A 13,874-nucleotide genomic window follows, 5' to 3' on the forward strand; every position below is an offset into this window, starting at 1 on the left:
CAGCGAGCCGGCTGCCAAGCAGGGGGCCCGGCTCCAGGCCCTCACCCGCTCCCCAGCAGCTCGGAGACCGGGGGGCGGGGGGTGATGTCCAGCAAACTCCAGGCGACCACCCGCAGGACCCTCTATTATCCCCGCGGCAAACTGGAGCTGCCCACCGGGGCCACTTATCCTCCCTCCCCATTCTCCCCCCGCCCCCAGGTCTTGGTCTCCCGGTACGGAAAACGGCGGGCCCTACATCTATCTCGTTTTATTGGGGGCGCTTCTTCGCGCTGGCGGCGCTCGCCGTTGTTTTCTGCTGGCTGCACACAATGCCCGCGCGTCACGGCGGTCCGCGTGTGCACAGCAATAACGCGAGTCGGGGGGCGGGTCGTGCGTGCGCCGGGCTCGGGCACTGCGGGTCGCTCCGCGCGCGCGGGGCTTGTTTTGCTCCGGAGCTCTGCTTTCCGAAACGCTTACATCATTCAGTTGTTGGGGGAGGGAGAGGGATCTAGGCGTTCCGATAGGATTCCAGCAATTCCCAGGTCCCTAGTTTTTGGAAGGAAGCAAGGACCCCTAGCTCTTAGTTAGTAAGATGGTGTGGGGGGTGTTCAGGTTTTGTTTGTTGTGCATCTTCTTAATAGGTCACTACTGCAAAGGGCATTGCTGGCCGGCTCAGGTGCACAACCTCTCCGCCTTCATTTCAGCGAGTTCCCCTGTAATCACTTGATCTCAGTTTCTCCGCCTCCTCCTCCTCCCCCTCCCAGCTCGAGACACATGGTTTCCACATGGAGACAAACTTCTTTCCTCCGACTGGACTTGACCTAGCTGCGTAGTTCAGCCAATCCGCAGCCTCAATCTCGTATGACGTCACGCGTTGCTGAGGCCGGAGACTTGGGGGCGGGGCCAGGATGCAGGCCAGGAAATCTCTGGGAGCTGTAGTGCAGCCAGCTGGTGCAGTCGCTTCTTAAAGGGACGCTTTTCTCCCCAGAGACTAATGTTGGCCCTTCCATTTTGGGTTCTGTGAGACCTTCTCGAGATGCACCGATAGCCCCCGGTCATGAGTTCACAAGTTCCGTTTTTACTGTTTGCAAACTAGTCACTTGGCAGGAACTTGCCTTATTTTCCATTGTAGCCAGAACTGCTTTTCATAGCCTCCTTGAGGTTTCCTTACTAGGAGAGTTCACCAAGCTGTGGCCACAGCGCTGAACTATTTCCAGTAGATAGGGTGAGTTTTCTTGGGAAAGGGGTTCAAATTGAGTTACTCAGTGTTGACCATCCTCGGTGAGCCAGGTAAGGGATTTCCTAGGAAATGCAGGTACATTCTCCTCAAATGCCACACTGATATGAATACTTAGGAGTCTCCAATTGAAGGCCTCCAGAAATATTAGTCATGAAGGCTGTGACCCTGTTATCACAAATTCAGAACGTATATGTAAGTAAACATACCTATGGCATCATCACCTATATGCTTGTGGAATCCAGTGGAAGGGAGGCAATTAAGGACTAATAATTAGAAACAAGATTTAGTTCCTGCTTTGGAAAAGGTTAAAACTAAAAGGGAAGAAGAGGTTTACAAAAGGGATGTTACACACAAAAAAGCTGTTTCATAGCTATGAGAGCAGATACAGTCTAGAGAAGAGAAACTAGCTTCCCAGTGTCAGGGGACAGTGGCTTTGGAGGCAACACTTAAGATAGGGAAGGATGATTAGAATGGGAGCAGAAAGCCCAAGGTTGTGTGGCTCTCTGGAGTGGATTACCTGAGTTTGGGGGTGGAGTGTTAGGAAGGGCACAGATAGGCTACACAGCAGCCTCTTCCTCCTAGTGGAGGAAGCTGCTTTTGGGAGTTGCCACTGTGTGGTGTCACTTGGCCCCACCCTGCCTTCCTGACTTAATCTCCTCTGCCCAACCATGAAACCTCTGCTCCTGTCCAGCAGGTCCACCAGCAAGCAGACTTCACAGTCATGCCTCTGTGCTTGACTCAGACTCCTCCTTCTGTTTAGAATACCCTCCTTCTCTCACTCCCCTGGGTTTTCTATCTCATACCCTCCCTTTGAAACTTAGGTCAATTCCCACCTGCTCCATGAGGCCTCCCTGCTATTTCAGCCCACTTGGCTCTATTTCTTGAATCAGAGAGGTGAGAGAGTGAAAGCTTTGCAGTCATAAGGAGCAGGAACCTAGATTTCTACTCTGCTACTTACTGGCTGTGTGACCTTGGACACAAGTTACTTAGCTTCTCTGAGGTTCCATTTGTAAAATGGACATAATAATAGCACCTCATCACTGCTAAACAACTAAAGGAAGCACCGTTTTTAGACATTTAAAAGAGGACCTGAAATATAATAGGTGCTGAATAAATAGTAACTTCTCTGAGCTTTGGCAGCCATTACCATGTGATTCTCTACTTGCTTCCTGTGCGTTGGCTTTATCCTCACAGGAAGATCATTAGTATCTTAAGGGAAAAGATCAACTACCGTATTTCTGTATATGTCACCTGTTATATATAGTACGACACTGGGCATACAAGTAGACACTTGATATAAATTTCTCGATTGGTTGGATTTGTCCTTTCCTGGTATGGCATGGTGATCAGGTTAGAAGGCCAGGGAACATAACAGATTTTCTGAAGACTCGGAGAAGAGTTGGAAATACTGATCTCTGACTGCCATTGGTTGATAAGACCAGGGCCTGTGAGATGATGGGTCAGACTTAGAGAGCTGAAACTGCATTTTGTCCTTAGCTGTGACCCTGAGAATGAGTAAGTTAACTGGCTTAGAAAGCAGGGCGCTGGTGCGACTTATGCTAACATGGAGGGCTTTGGTGGCAAGTAACACTCAATTGGGTCACACTTCTGCAGGGGGGGCATTTTATGATGAATTAATTCATTCCACAATTATGGATTGAGCATCTACTATGTGTGATTGCTTTTTTTTCTGCTAACTCTGTGGGTTGATTTATGGTGTGCATGGAGGAACAGGGTATTTGTTCTTAGGAGACTTGTGTGAAGAGCATAGTTAAATCGGTCCTCTATTTTCTCTGCCTCTTAAATTGTGTTCCCTGTATTTAACTTTCTTTTCCCCCCGATTTAAGTATGATCTCTGCCCAGTGGTCAATGCCAAAGGTAGACTTTTGAGCATATCACTGTGACTTTTCAGAGTCCCAGAGCTTCCAGGGACTGGGAAGGGGATGTAGGGAGTGGGGACAAGGCCTTTGGAAGTTAGGCAAGCTGAATTGGGTCATTCCTGCTTTAGGGGGAAAAGGAGATTCCCTCAGGTACCAAGGGAAAACAGTAGCTGCTTATGAATCTTCTGTCTTTAACCCACATGCTGTCCCATGGGCACACCCAGAAGTGGGAACTTTCATTTGGGGGATGTCCTGGAAAAAATCTAGAGGTGAAACTGCAGGAAATGAAGAAGACACCATCATGCAGCAGCAGCAGCTACTTGCATTGTATAATATAAGTACTGGCTGCCATTGATTGAGCATGGACTGTATACTCAATATAAAGCTGAACGCGGGGCTGGGGATGTGGCTCGAGCGGTAGCGCGCTTGCCTGGTATGCGTGCGGCCCGGGTTCGATCCTCAGCACCACATACACACAAAGATGTTGTGTCCGCCGAAAATTAAACAATAAAAATAAATAAAAATTAAAAAAAATAAAAAATAAAAAAATAAAGCTGAACGCGGGTCACCTCCTCCAGTGTTCACAGCAAGCCTATGATGCGTGCAGTTCTATTATCCCCATTTTACAGAGGAGGTAACCAAGGAAGTTGCCAGGGGTGCTGGTAACTCTCCCAAAGGTCACATGGTTAGTAAGTGGCAGAGCTGAACTTGCAACCTAGGCCTCCAATTCCAGAGCCTGCAGTCTTAACTAGACACACGTGTGCTCATTTTACAGCCAAGGAATGAAGTCCAAATGGGTGAAATGACTTGCTCAAGGTCACCCAGCAACGTGAAACAGAGCTGGTATTTGGAACACCCTGTTGATTGTCCAAGGTCTTCCTGCAATACACCTTGCTTAGAAAAGGCTTGGAAGTGAGGTTGGCCGCAGAATAGCCAGCCAGAGAGGGATTTTTTGTTTTTCTGAGTCCGTCAACCCGTCTGGCCCTAACTCAAGTTTAGGGTTCCTAGGAAACAACACCCCCTCCCGCAGCTTTTCCCAAGTCTATCCTCTGGGCATATTAGAGGACTTGGGGCTGTTGCTATGGTACTGGGGCCAACAGCAGGTTCATCAAAAGCCGGGTCTTTTTCCTTAAAAAAAAAAAAAGGCAAAAAACCAGGCCCTGCAGAAACGAATTGGCCACAAAGATTTGCATCAGTCATTGTGGCTTTTTCTGTTTTAGATCCCCCTGCTCCCCACCCCACCCCCTCCTCCTTACCACCACTGCTTTCTATAAATACAGTTGGATAAATATTGATTTAAACTGGGTTTCTGGAGGAGAAGCACATGCTTGCCCTGGCTTGGTCTTCACTTAGATACCACCAGTATGTCAGGCCTGACACACCTAACCCCCGACAGCTCTGGCTTCCAAGTGACCGGCTTTGGGGAGGTGAGTTGTGGTTTTGTGGCTTTTGAGGTTAAAAAAAAAAAGAAAGAAAGAAAGAAAGAAAAAAAGGAGAAAAAGTAAAAAAGCAATAACCCAGCAAGAAATTGAAATCTTCTTGCAGAGTGAAGTAAGCAATTCTCAGTAGGCAGGAATGGGGGAGGCTTATGACAGTCTGCCTTCTGTACCATCCTCTCCTTTTCCCATTCTTTCTTCCTTTCCATTTTGGGTTTCATGTTTAAAGGCGGCAGGTGGTAAAAAAGAGCATCAGAACCAGAAGGAGCCCCTGAGGTCACAGAGCTTCTATCACCCTCTCTAAACAGTCAAGGAGGCGGAGGCCCAGAGAGGGACAGTAGCTCACTCAAGGTAACACAGCAGAGACAGAACCAGGTCCCTCCTGCCTGATATGAGAATGGGTCACAGACAGAGCCTCAAACAGCTTTTGTTTTACAGGTCAGGTGCTCATAAAGTCAGCAATTCTCCAGCCTGGTTTACTGATCCCAGGGTGTGTCCGGTTATTGCTGAGGTCATTGCAACATTCTTAATGGTCTTTCAAAATGAAGCTAATTTGAATTTGCCATACTTAGAAAAATATTTTCTTTTACATATGGGGGATGGGGAGGAGCCAGAAGGTGGTGACAGTAATGACCATGTTACCCCAAATCCTAACTAAGGAGGAGGAATTCAATCTTCCCAAGGGGGCTTCCTTCTGAAGATGGTGGGTGTTCAGAACTCATACTGAGGCAGGGATAGGGGGTTGGGGGTGGGGGAGAACCTGACTTCAGTTCTCCAGGAACAGACACCTGCTATCTGAGTTTTGTGCTAAATTTAAGGGAAGCAATTGTCTCTGATATCATTGTCCCTAGGGGGCCTGGCCAGAGGAGTTAAGGCTGTCACCGTCTGACTTGATGGGCACTTGCCATCGTTATTCTGGGCTAAAGGCTCCTCCTTTCTGACATCTTGGCAGAATGCTGTACGTATGAACTCCTTATGAAACATTTTGAAAGTTCAGGTGGCCCTTGCTTTGAGCAATAAATTTCCCCAGGAAATATATGCAAACAGAATCCCTTTTTTATAAAATTTAGATTAGAAATATTGTCTTGAAAAGGTTATTGCAACAACTTCTTTGATAGGTTGTAGAATTAGGCTGCATGCCAGTATCGCTCTCTGAATTTGTTCTGTGCATTTTTTTGTTTCTCATTTGGTGATTAAATGGGTATTTAAGAAGCACATACTTGCTGGTCCTGGCAGTATTGTCCTGCCCTCATGGAGTGCGGACTGGATCCCAGTGCCGGGTTTTAGAAATTCGGTTGTCTTACCGTGAGCCCCCATAGTATGCCGTTTGACTTAGGCTTTGTGTGTGTGGTTCTAACCATTAGCACAGATAGAATAAAAACTTATCCTGGACTTCTAAAAGGAGTAATCCTTTTCCTTGCTGCTCCCCGCCCCCAGTCCAGTGTTTAAAATGTTTTACATTTTTGGGTTTGTCCTTGTAATTTCTACAGACCTGACTTAAAAAAAAAACAACAAAAAAAACTGCCTGAGCTTAGGAATCCAAGTACCATGTAAGTAGCCTTGTAAGTAAACATATTCTGCTCTCAGTTCTTTACAAATGGGGTCTCCTGCCCTTGGAGGAGTTGTCCATTCCACTCACTGTGGAGCCCACTCTCCCGTATAAGATGCCCTTGGTCACAAACCTCTAATATCCAGCTCTAGTGTCTGCTAAGGAGATTTAAACACAGCCAAATTAGAAAGATCAACACTGTCCTGAAGGAGAAGGAGATTGGGAAATTCAAACTGAAGCCCAAAAGGGGGATCTGGATTGCCCGCTATCTGAAATATTTTACTCTGTATCTTACTGCCATTATCAAGCACACCGAGTGAAGATGGTTTGGACGAGGTAGGCTGTTGTACTGAAGTGGAGGGCAGACCTGTTTCTGGCCATGGGTGGCAAGTGGGAGCTGGTATGACCTTTGATTTTATTTCTTCAGGGTCCAGAGCTACCTTCTGGGGTCTCTGTGCCATCTCCCTCTTACTTCCATTCATAGCCCGACCATCCCTGTCCTGTTTCTCAGCTCCAAACTTGTAAGTGCCTTGCATATAACCCTCATTCTTTGTACCAGCTGTAAAGTTTAGTTCAATGCAACAGATAATTTTAGAAGAACCAAAAGTGATTCTAAAAAGTGAAGCATGTATGGCTTCCAGTTCAAGTTGTGTATTCCAGCTCAAATATTAGCCAAATAGAAACCAATAAACAATTCTAGTCTGTCTCCTGGGAGTCTGATAACCTGTCCCCAAGAGGGCTGCTGATAAGTGCAATCTCTTCTCTGTTTTCCAAAGGAATAGTGACAATGGTCCCCTTTTACTGGGCATTTACTATATGCCAGCACAATGCTAAGTGCTTTAAATGGAATCCTCATGAACATCCAAGAGGCAGGTGCAATAATCATCCTCATTTTCTAGAGGAGGAGAGCCCCAGCTTTCCCAAGGCCACCTGCTGACCACAGTGGAGCTGACACTCTTTCTTCCTTAGGCTCTGGGAGAAGCCTCAGGGAGCATGAAGCTAGTAAGAGGCAAGAGAATGAATGGAAGTCCAGGCTGAGGGTCCCTTGGGGATGCTTCCCTGGAGTGACTTCCTTTTCTCCCTTCTTGTCCTAGGCAGAGAAAAGGCAGCCAAAACCTTAGTGGTGTTTCGGGGACTGACACTGAAGCCCTTTCCCTGGAGGATGATGGTCTAGGGTGTTGCTGCTGACGTGTACAGTGCCACCTTGCCCAGCAGCCCCTGGGGAACTCACCCGACCAGTAGGGCTCCTGTGGCTTTGCACGTTGGGTTCTCAAGGCTGTGACTCCACACCCTGTCAGGCCACACTAGGCTCCCGGAGGGTGCCCGAGCTTGTAGGGCAACTGGGCTGGCCTGTAGTTGGAGCCAAGGGCTTCTGAGAGAAGCCAGAGGAGAGAGGTGAGTGTGCGCTGCAGAGATGAGCTGGAGGCCTCGGCTGCCACTGTGACACTGTGGGCCAGCTGGTTCCTGTCAAGCGACGTAGGTCCAGCCAGCCTCTTCCTCTCCCAGAATGAGATCTAGGAAGCAACAGTGATCTTAAGTATTACCAGGTTCATGTTACTCCCTTGTTTAAAGCACTTCAGAAGTTTCTTTTCTGGGTTGGGGCTGTGGCTCAGAGGTAAGAGTGCTTGCCTACCATGTGTGAGGCACTGGGTTCGATCCCCAGCACCACATCCACATAAAATCAAGATATTGTGTCCTCCTATAACTAAAAAATAAATATATATTTTTAAAAAGTTTCTTTTCTGTGTCACTGCCTGCCATGGCTTCACCTGTGCTTTTTAGAGAGAGTGTGATTCAGGGGTCGGCAGGGTTGGCATCCTCCAGGAGCTTGCCAGACACGGGGCTCCCAGGCCCCAGCCCAGACCTGCTGAATCAGAATCTGCATTTACCATCATTCTCAGACATCTGTGTGCTCCTTAAAGTCTGAGAAGATGTCCTAGATAATCTTTGTGACTCTCCAGACCCCCTCTCATTAAAGCTACCTCCCTCTTTATCATTGAACCCTTAGCCAGGCTACTTATTACAATTTACAGTTGTTTTACTTATCATGAGTCAGTCAGGCTAAAATATAAGCACCTTGAGGACAGGGACCAGAAGTAGTTTAGTTCATTATTCTATCTTCAGCATAGTGCCCAGCATATGATAGATACTTAAGAAATATATGTTGAATGAATGATGAGTTTTCTGCCTTTGACTTTCTGACCTAGTGTTTCTTAGCAGGAGAGCTATTGGGGGCACAGTTCTTGGGCAGATGAGTGTGGAATATTGCAAAACTTAACATCCTTGGTTCCCATGCACTGAATTCCACTGGAATCCCCTAATCATTGCAATACTAAGACATTTCTAAAGCCCCCTGGAGAAATAGGATTGCCCTTCATTGAGACCATTGGCCTAGCCAATTTTGTCTTACCATCACCATGCACACAGTTGGTTCTGTTTATCCCAACAGCTAGAAGGCTGACATTTTGTCCTGAACTTTCTGGAGAATCCCAGTGTCCTAGAATCAGAATGCTAGAGCTGGAAGAGAGGGTGAGATCACCCATGTCTTTGGACACACAAGAGCCTGGTCTTTTTACTATAAACGCTGCACCCGAGGCTGGGCCCTGGCAAGAGCCAGCAGGGGCTGAATGTGTGATTTAGTGCCCAAGACCTGCCAGGGCCGAAGAGTAACCTCTACAAGTTTGTGCCACCTGAAGGCGAGTGGTGATGCCAAGGGGTGGGGTCAGGGCCACTCTAAGCCAGCTCCTGGCAGGGAGTTAGGGTGACCCAGGTTGGGGGCAAGAATCTGGGGCATCCTCTTAGAAGCCGCAAAAAGTCTCTGACAGTCTTTTTGTTTTTTAAGGCTTTAAACTCAAGTTGCATCTAACTTGAAAGACTAGATCCTTGCCATACTGAAACCTGACAAATGCAACACAAAGGAAAACTAGTTTATTCTTGCTTCTGAATATAGCTGCAAAAATTCTAAACAAAATAGTCACTTATGGAATTGAGCAGTGCTTCAGAAGAATAACATACCATGGCTGACCAGGTCATTGCCAGCTATGGCTGAAAGTCCTGAAATCTACCAGTATAAACAATTACAGGCACAAATGACAGGAGAATAGTGTGTGACTCCAGCCGCAAATGATGAAAAATCATTCGACAAAAGTATTTGGGAGGCATTCCTAATGGAGGCAAATACTTGATACAACAAAAGCTAGTTTGTCTGTGATGGGTGGTCTTTTAATTAAAGTGCCATAGTGGCCCCAGAGCTTGTGTTCATCACCAGCAGAGAAGGAGTTATTCTGGGAGTAGCCTTTTCTTAGGGAAGAATGAAACCTGAACAGAAAACCAAAGCAGCTTTCAGATTCTTTTGGAATGTTACTTGATCTTGATATTTAAAGGATTGGGGCTTCACAGGTTTAAAAGACGACTTGCTCCATTTTGGTTTTATTCCCCCTTTAAACATGAATCAACCAGAAAAAGAATTATGGAGATGAGAAGAGAGCATAGGGTTTAAGCCTGGGTTCTAATCCTTCTCCATCAATTTGATAGTTAAGCTGTGTGGCCTTGGGCAAGTTACCATGCCTCTCTGAGCTTCAGTGCCCTCAACTGAAAAATAGAGACTGGATTGAGAAATTAGTTCAGTAATATACACTTCTATGGCATAAACCATGAAACCATTTGGGTGAACATTCACTTGGCACAACCCTAGCAAACCCTTCAGAATACCTTCTCAGTTGCACCCTAGTATGCCCCCAAATGGGGTGCTCTGGAGCCAGTTACATGTACATATTAACTGAGTCCTGCAATGCAGATTTCTTCTTGGGTCCAAGTTCATGCAAGAAAAAAGGAAAAGGACATTCAAGAGATTAATGCATCCATTATAATCACCGAAATAGGCTGCTGAAATAAGGGGCTTTTAATAAAATGGAAGAAGCCCTTTCCTATGAGAAGAGCTGGGTCAGGATGGAAGTCAAGTGCAGCTGTTTGAGCTTTTGCCAGTGGTCTGATCTCACCAGAAAAACTGGAGTTAAAAAACAACAAACTTCCAGATTCAGCCATCTCGGATTAACACTGCCCCCCTGCCGCTGCCCCCTCCCCGAGTCCTTTCCCTTTCTTTCCATCTGGGGCACCTGGGTAGCTTGGTGCTTTTCCGTGAGGTTGGGATGTCAGCTGGCAGCCCTGGAGACCAGAGCCCTGGGAGGAGGCAGCCACCTCTCGGGTTTAGCATTACGTCATCCCTTCTAGACCCAAATTTATCTCGGCTGCACACAGACCCGCAGCTCTGAGCTGCCGCTGACTCGGAGAGCTTACGCATGAAGTTAGGCAGGGCTGACTCACTGGGCAGAGGAAGGTTTTCTGCAGTTCTTCACGTTTCTGGGCCCTGGGGGAAGAGGAGGGGAGGAAGCTGTGGTCCTTGTTTTGGGGTGGGGGATGGAAAGATATCTAACTGTTACTGTTCTCATTTAGGACTTTAGAGCTTACCCTCCCCTGTGGGCAACCTTGATTATTTGAAAACCTCCACCCTTCAAGATAATTGCAGAAAACAGTGCTTACATGGCTAAAGCACTTTGCAGATCCGGGGAAACTGTCTGAAGCACCAAGTGTCAACGCGGTGACTTTGGACTTGTAACTTAACCTCAGGCCCCCCTCCCTCTCCATCTCTCCTCTCTGCAGAAGAGATATAACACATCAGTCTTCAGTGTTATGAAGTTGCAATAATCACTTAGAAATTTGCATTTAGTATACTGTGTAGGGATGGGAGGGGGAGGAGAGGAGAGGGCACCCAAACAATTGAGAGCTTCACCAACTTTCTTCAGAAGGTAGGTTGTCCCTGTCCAGGTCGTGATTATTAAAGGGCCTGGGGACTCTGGGAGACTTTTTCCATTTTCAAAGGAGATTTCCCCAGCGAGAAATACTGGAAAGAGAAGACAGAATCAGAGACTACCGGTAAGATTCCAGATTCTTTATGCCAGTAGATTTTGGCAGCCTTATCTTTCCCATTTGCCCATCTACATTTGTAGTGCAAGCTGGGTTCATCTGAGCAAAAGAAAACCATGGCTGTCTCTGAGTTGCCCCAGACTGAAGCTGGTGCTCAGGATGGTTTGGGGTAGCATCACTCTCCTGATGATAATACCCAGCGCTTTTTGCTGTGGGAGGTCCTGGTGGCCAAGCAAGGCCTTCAGGAGGCATCCTGAACAGGGAGAAGCAGCGGCTCCTCATTCCTCAGTTATTGCTAGAAAATGCTGGAGATGTCTGTGCATAAACTAGCCCTTCACACTGCCAACTGCCCACCATCACCACTACCTCTTCTCCTCTTCACCATGGGCTGGTGACCTTTGAGTGACTCTCATGCTGTATCCATCTCCTCATCTGCCTCTTGGCCATGGCTTTTGAGAAAAGGCTGTCAAATTCAACTGTGAAGGGCCACCCACAGGCCTCACACATCTATTTAACTTTCTGTTACTAATGTGCTCTGGCTCTATGATCTATGGAATTCAACCCGTCTTGAATTCATGTATATTTTCAGGTTGTGTTACTTTTCTTGGTTGCATATCACGCAGGTTTACCTGCCATTGGGTAAAGTAAACTTTTATTTGTCATAAACTGCCTCCTTCAAGTTCTTGGGGTAGCCTTTTACAATTGAGACTCTAATGCTTTAGAGTGGTTCTGGAAATGGTGGAAACTAACTTTCAACCAAATAATTTCTTCCTTCAACAGATGTTCTGAGTGGCATTTTAAGCCATTTCTTGCCACCTCTACCTGACACATCCCTTGTTGAGGATGTAGGGTGGTCTTTACGAACACCCAGTGGGAAAGCAGAGATCTGAAGTGACCTAACCAACAGCTGAAAAAGCACAATCCCTTTTTCAAAGCCCTAAAAAAAAAATTCTCCTGTGGCTTATGAACACCTCTCATTTTGGGTCTCCCTGAATTTGATGGAACATCTGCTTCTTAAATGTTGTGCCAAGTATAACATTTAAATGGGCTAGCAGAACTTTGCAGTTTGTGACCTCATTGGAGCTCCTGTTCACTTGGGGGGGGGGGGGTGGAGAAGAGGGAGAGGGTGTTAAAATGCAGCATGAAAGCACGAAACCCATAACATTTTTGAGAGGATAAGATGTTCATCCCAAGATGATATTTTCTGCAGTAGCTAGTGGAATGACCACAAGGAAAGGGGAATTCTCCTCTAAGAGCTTCCTATTACTTTGTATGTCCACCAGCAGTTTTAAATAATCAGAGTGGGAAGAAGTTATGGATATGTTGACACAGTTCCTAGCATGTTCCTAGATCATTTGCAGTTCTAATCCTCTTGTCTTCCTCTCCCTAGATAGTTGTTCTGAATTGGGGGTGATTTTGTGTCTCAGGAGATATGTGGCAATGTCTGGAGGCATTTTGGGGTGTCATGCCTGAGGGGTGGTGGTGTGCTACTGGCATCTAGTGGGTAGAAGCCAGGGATGTGGCTAATCATCCTACAATGCACAGAACAGAACTCCTTGCTCCTCCAAGAAAGAATTATCTGGCAAATAATGGCAATAATGCCAAGATTGAGAAACTGTGGTGTGGACTTGGAGGATTTGTTAGATGAAGAAATTGGAGAGAGTGGTAATGAGAGCTTTTAATATGGTCTCCTTTCTTTAGCCACTGCTTTCAGTTACTTTTCAACCTTTTTCCTTCCTTCAGCTTGGGAGGAAACAGTCATCATCATAGCTTCCATTTGAGTGCCCAGTATGAGCTGAGTATTGAAATTATCTCACTTAATCTTCACCACAAGCTTGCTAAAAAGCTGCTGAAAGCAGCGTCCATGTCTGTTTTTGTGACTACAATACACATTGTCCGGTTCAGTGCCGGGCATATAGCAGGACCTCAACATAATGGACAAGTGGAGGAATTATATCTTTTATACATTAAAAAAAAAAAAAAGCAGGGGCTAGGTTTGTAGCTCAGTGGTAGAGCGCTTGCCTAGCGTGTGTGAGGCACTGGGTTCGATTCTCAGCACTGCATATAAATAAGTAAAATAAAGGTCCATTGACAACTAAAAAATTATTGGGGGGGAAAAAAGAGAAGAAAGTGAGGCGTGCAGAATTCATACAGCTAGCTTAAGTAGCAGAATCCAGATCCAACTGAACTTGGTGTAACTCCAGCACCAAATCACGCATCCACTGAATTATATCCTTCTCTTGCGGCACCAGAATGATTTTACTGGTGTTTTAAAAATCACTAGTGAAGGACTGAGGAAAAGATAATGTTAAAAAATTCTCTCTCCGGTTCTGATGAAATGATCCCTTATTTTTGAACAGCGATCATGACTTCCCAAGTGTTTCTGTGTGTGCTATTCTTGCAACGTATTACTTTGCTCATTTTGTAGATAAAGAAAGCGAGGCACAGAAGTTACAGGAGAAAGTAGTAGTAGAGGACTGGAATGCGGCAGTTTTGGATAAGAAATACTCCTTATACTCCCCGCGGGTAGTTGCTGAGAAACGAGCCGTCTTGGGAGTAGATAGCACGCTCAAATCCTTCCCGTTCAGAAGTAAAGCCCTGGTAACTTCTTAGTCTTTTCACCCTCGAGGGAGAAAACGAAACACAGGACACTACATCTCCCAGCGGCCATCGCGGAATTCCGCAGGGCGCAGGCGCTATGAGGCGGCATGCGAACTACGACTCCCAGTGTGCAGTGGGCGGGGAGGGACTACATTTCCCGAGGGGGCAGAGGAAGGGGCGGGAGGAGGCGGGCCAGAGCGCTGCTCCCGCCCCTCCCCCGTGCTCGCGCGGAGAGGTAAACAAACCGCGCGCGGGCTGCAGGCTGC

General features: G+C 46.7%; 1 protein-coding gene across 1 annotated transcript in view; it reads left to right on the forward strand.

Moving 5' to 3' along the window:
* Mxi1 (MAX interactor 1, dimerization protein) overlaps positions 1 to 13,874 on the forward strand; it is a 70,107-nt gene that overhangs the window by 1,744 nt on the left and 54,489 nt on the right. The window lies entirely within an intron of this gene.

Source organism: Marmota marmota, unplaced genomic scaffold (genome assembly GCF_001458135.2).
Source record: "Marmota marmota marmota unplaced genomic scaffold, marMar, whole genome shotgun sequence".
NCBI lineage: Eukaryota > Metazoa > Chordata > Mammalia > Rodentia > Sciuridae > Marmota > Marmota marmota.